Consider the following 5,641-nt stretch of genomic DNA (forward strand, 5'->3'; position numbering starts at 1 on the left):
CATTTTGCATTCCTACCAGCAGTGAATGATGTTCCTGATGCCCCACATTCTCGTTAGCATTTGGCATTGCCATTGCTTTGGATTTTGTTCATTCTAATAGGTGTGTAGTGGTATCTTACTGTTGTAGTGGTATCTTACTGTTTTAATGATGTTTAAATCTCTAAAGACATGATGTTGAACAACCTTTTACATGCTTACCTCTCGTCTGTATTTCTTTGATGTTCTTTCTGTTCTGGTCTTTGGCCCATTTTTTATACATTTTTACACATTTTACACATTTTATACATTTTTATACATTTTTTATACAACATTTTCTTAATGTTGAATTTTAAGAGTTCTTGGTATATTTTGGATAATACTCATTTATATGACAGTTCTTCTGCAAATATTTTCTTCAGTCTGTGGCTGTCTTCTCATTACTCTTTTTTTTTTTTTTTTTTAAGATTCATTTATTTGAGAGAGAGAACATGTGAGCAGGGGAAGAAAAGGGGAGGGAAAGAGAGAGAGAATCCCAGGTGGACTCCATGCTCAGCACAGAGCCTGATGCAAGGCTTATTCCCAGGACCCTGAGATCATGACCTGAACCAAAACCAAGAGTTGGACTCTCAATCAACTGAGCCACCCAGGTGCCCCTGTCTTCTCATCTCTTGGCATTGTCTTTCAAAGAACATTTTAAATTTTAATTAAGTCCAGATTATTATTTAACTTCATTAAAACTAGTTTTTAGTGTACCTTGAGAGTCCTTTTCTGACCTATGTGTTATTTGGAAGTGTGTTGTTTAACCTCCAAGTATTTTGTGATTTTTCCAGTTCTCTTTCTATTATCGATTTCTAATTCAGTTCCATTGTGGTCTGACAGCTTCGTATGGTTTCTATTTTTTAAAGTTGTTAAGGTGTGTTTTATGGCCCACAATGTCTGTCTTGGTAGTATAGTACAGTTCTTGCTTTTTATTATGGGAAGAAAATAGTAAAATAAGTTGTATTTTCATCACTTAGGTTCAACAATTATCAACACATGGCCAGTCTTATTTCATTACTGATTTCTTGCTTCCTAGCCTTTTAATTTAATTTAATTTAATTTTTTAAATAGGCTCTGTGCTCAATATGGGACTTGAACTCACCATCCTGAGATCAAGAGTTGTATGCTCCACCAACTAAGCCACCCAGGTGCCCTCTGGCCATTTTAAAGCAAATTATAGACATAATTTTATCCATAAATACTTCAATATATATTACAATGTAGTCATCACCTTTGTGAATGTGATCCTTTGAGTTTAACAAAATCAGCCCATACTGAGACCCGCTGGTATCCTGTTTTTATTCACCCCCTTCTGTGCCCTAACCCGTGGCCAAAGCTAGATAAATCTAATTTGGCTCTGTGGGCTGAGAAGATGCCAGAGGCTGGTGATGTAAACATGCCTTTAGGTAACTATTTTGGGTGGGCGAGGAGACAGTGTTGCAGTTGGCAGTCTGAATCCAGCTGTCACCACCTATGAGCCATGTAAACTTGAGCAAGGCATTTAACTTTTAGAACTCTGTCTTAGTTTTCCTCCGATTAAATAGAGATCATAAAACCTACTTCAACACATTCTTGGGAAGCTTAACTGAGATAGAAGTGAAAGCCGTGTTAGTCAATATCATCCTGGCTTATGTAGCAACAAGAGCGCGTTAGGGAAGATTTTCCATTAGCTTGCTGTGTAAGAACCTCTTCTGTACGCAGGAAACCCTGTGTCTCTCTAAAGGAGAAGAAAGCCTCCCCACCCCCACCCCATGAAACCACAAGCTCACAGGACACTGATTCTCAGAACAAGGCTGAATTTGGGCTCTGATAGAAATTGGATCTTGAACATGGGACACTAGGCAGCCTTAAAAAACCATCATTATCTAAGCCACTGAGTCGTAAAGGTGGTTTTGTTCTCTTAGACTGGCTGCTCCTTAGGTGAGAGGACATAATCATGGCCAGTCCCAACTTTATATCTTCTGGGCATGCAGCCAGAGAGAAAACAAGGCTCTTTTCCAAGTTCTAATGAGAAAAATCCCACAGAAAAACTCTGGTTGTCCAGGCTTAGTTCCTGTGTCCATTGCTGGCCCAATCATGATGCCTTAGGAATTAATGCCTACCTTCTGCCACCAACCCTCACTGGCAGCCAGAAGCAGACTCATGGCTGGGATGCAGGGATAGTTTCCTAGAAGAAGGAGGTCGCTGTTATAAGCAGATGATATAAATAATTATATACCACACAGATGGAGAAAATACATGTCTGTGAAATAATTAGTATTTTTAAAGTTCTATTTGCATAGTATCACTAATAATTATCTTTTACTCAGAATAAGGTATATGTTTTTTAATATGAATAAGCAAATTATTTAATTCAAAGTTTCAGAATGAAAGTATTTTGATTCAATTATTATCAGCAAATGACTGTGATTTTATAACTCAATTCATGTCCATAAGGTGAATATTTGTCTCATTTACTTCATGTAAGCTTCATACAGGAACTTATTAAGCCATGGCTTAGGGTGAACAGAATTGAAGTCACCTTTCTTGTCTACTCCATAGTACATAGGGTTTCTTTCTTTCTGTGGTCACAAATGCCTATAATTCTCAGTATTATGTGAGATTGTCAAGTGAAAAGATATAGATGGAAGAAAATACAAAAGAACTCTGAGGAACACTGCTTTCATGGGTGGGGCAAGCAATTGAAGCCAGCGAAAGAAGCAGTGAAGGAGGAGTTAGAGAGGAAGCAGAGGCCGGAGAACACCATGACAGGTGTTACAGAACAGCTGTAGGAAGGAGAGTGGCCTGGAGGTTGGCAAGTCCAAGATCAAGGTCCTGGAAGATCCAGTTCAGTGTTTGGTCAGAGCCGTCTTCCTGGTTCATGGATGGCCGTGTTCTTATAAACTCACAGGGCAGGAAGGGAGAGGGTGTTCCCTGGGACCTTTTCTCATAAGAGCACTAATCCCGTTTGTGGGGGTCTACTCTCATGACCTAATCACCTACTTCCAAATGCTAGCACAATGAGGATTAGGCTTCAACATACAAATTGGTGGGGGGGAGAAGAGATACCAGTATTCAATCTATAGCATGTATCATGGCAATGGGCTCCATTAGTGATGTTGTCATTTGGGAGGGTGGGGGTCTTTTTGGAAAATACACTGTACAACTTGCCTAGAGACCAGATAGGAGACCCCCTGAACTCTAAGTCCTGGAGAGACTTCGATATCAACCAGGTGGCTGGTAGGCTTTTTTGGAGATCTCTGATATAGAACAACATTTCTTCGCTTAGAATTTAAAGGTTGGGTTGGGTTGTGACATTTTCAGAGTCCTGCAGCAGCAGTAACTGTGGCCCAGAGCCTGGAGTGTTGGAAGTAGGAGGCAATGACAGATATAGTTTCCTGCTAAGAATGATGTTAGACTAGGTAGGGACAGCCAGCATGGGCAGGAGGGCTGGCTCTACCTTCCCAAAGCCCAATGGCCCAGTTCTTCTAGAGCAGGGTTTTCTGGTCTAGGGGACAACTGAGGTTTGAAATCACTGCCCAAGAAAGTTTTACTATGAGCTGGGGCCAGGCTACCAGTGGGGTCTAGAGGTAAATGCTGTGCTGTGCCCTGTGGCCACATGGGCATGGGCTGCCCCCATGAAGTCCAAGTGTGTCCAGTGAATGAAGCAGAGAAGAGAACATTACCTTGGGGAAGCCTCCATCCTTCCTGATGGTTGAAGCAGTACCGTTTATCGTGACTTTCCAGCAACATAAGACAGGGACAGCTGGTCCTCCATCCTCTTCATATCATGTGTCAAGCCCTGCCCCCATCTCCATAATGTCTGGCAAAGTGTTCATGGAAAGATCAGAAGCTTTCTGTGACATACTTGGCCCGTGAGCCGTACCAACTGTGAGTTGATAGAAAATATGTATATTAGTCTCTGTCCCTGATTCCTGGCACACAGATCCTAAAACCCTTGTAATTTCCTAAGTGGTAAGAGCACTAGGAGCACCTTAGTCTTTGACCCAGGTTTATGACACAGAACACCAAAATCTCTTGGAATTTCCTAGGTGATAGGAATGTCTTTTGTTCTAATGAGGTGACTCTTGTTGGGCTCCTCATTAAGAACTGGTCAGCAGAAGGACCAAGCCGCAATTAGAAGTTTGGCATTTTCAGCCTCACTCCCTGTCTTCCAGAGAGGGGAGAAGGGCTGGAAATGGAATTAATGGTTGATCATGCCTATGTGATGAAACCTCCACAAAATCTCAAAAATACAGAGTTCGGATTGCTTCTAGGTTGGTGAACACATGGAGATGTCAGGAGAGTGGTATGCCTGGAGGGGACATGCAAGCTCGATGCACCTTCCCATACACCTGGCCGTATGCATCTCTTCCATCTGGATGTTCATCTAGATCCTTTATCACATCCTTCTAAAAGAAGCTAGTAAACGGTAAGTAAACCCTTTCCCCATGTCCTGTGAGCTGCTCTCACAAATTAATCCAATCTAAGGAGGGTGCCATGGGAACCTCCAATATATAGCCCATTCATAAGAAGTACAGGTGACAACTTGGGTTTGTGATTGGCATCTGAAGTGGGGTGTGGGCAGTCTTCTGGGACTGATGGGACCCAACACTCTCCAGGTAGATAGTGTCAGAACTGAATTAAATTAAGTGACACGCAGCCGGTGTCGAAGATTGGTTGTTGGGGGCAAAGCTCACATACATCTGGGGACAAAGAGGAAGTGAGTCTCTAGGTTTTGAAGGAATGGGTACCCTCATCTTTTTGGCCGACATGGAGCAGGAGCATATCACTGCCCTGGCTGAGATGACCAGTGACTGGGTAGACACCCTGCACACCCATCTCTTGGACACAACTTTACAGATGGGGACACCAGCCATGACTCCCATTAGATTCTTCTGGAAGGCCAGAAACAGAGTTCAAGGTAAGGATGTAGAGGAGGTCGACAGGCTTGGGTTTCTCAGATACCTATGTTTATGGACTAAATGTCTCAACTACTGGCTTGCTGAAGAGGTGTTTTTCAGGATCTTAGGGGCAAACAATGTGTACACCAGCAGAAAATAATTGCTGGTACACTCCCTCCACTAGCCTCCATGTGTGGTTCTGGTAGTCCCTCCATGGCTTCATCTCAACACACTGCTCCCCAAACTCAGTGACCATGTTCATTAAATCCGTGCCCCAACTGGCACACAGCAAGCTGTCTGTGGCAGAAAGACATTCAGAGGGGTGATGTGTTCCTCATACAGCTATTTTTTAAATCTTCAGAACACTGCCAAAGAGCATGTGAAATCTATTTAGAGAAACCAGAGGGACAGCTGTAGCTATAGCTGAAAAGAAGTCTTCCTAGTTTATGTGAAGAGTTTTTGCTGACATATCAAACTTCCCACTGACTTCCTAATTATGAAAACAAATAGTAAAAAGTAAAGAATAAGAAGAAATAGATAAAGCTATTAGATGAAGTTATCTTCTCAAGCACACAAAGGAATCAATGAGAAGGGGAAGAAACGAATCATGGTTCAAATGCATGAAACAAATTCAACCCCAACAAAACCAGAGCTTAATAATTCCTCCAAGTAATGGCATGACTTAAATATAAAATTATTTTTAAGGAATTTAAAATAATGTAAATATGAAAGTGAATTCC

This window comes from Neovison vison, chromosome 8 (genome assembly GCF_020171115.1).
Source record: "Neovison vison isolate M4711 chromosome 8, ASM_NN_V1, whole genome shotgun sequence".
NCBI classification, from domain to species: domain Eukaryota; kingdom Metazoa; phylum Chordata; class Mammalia; order Carnivora; family Mustelidae; genus Neogale; species Neogale vison.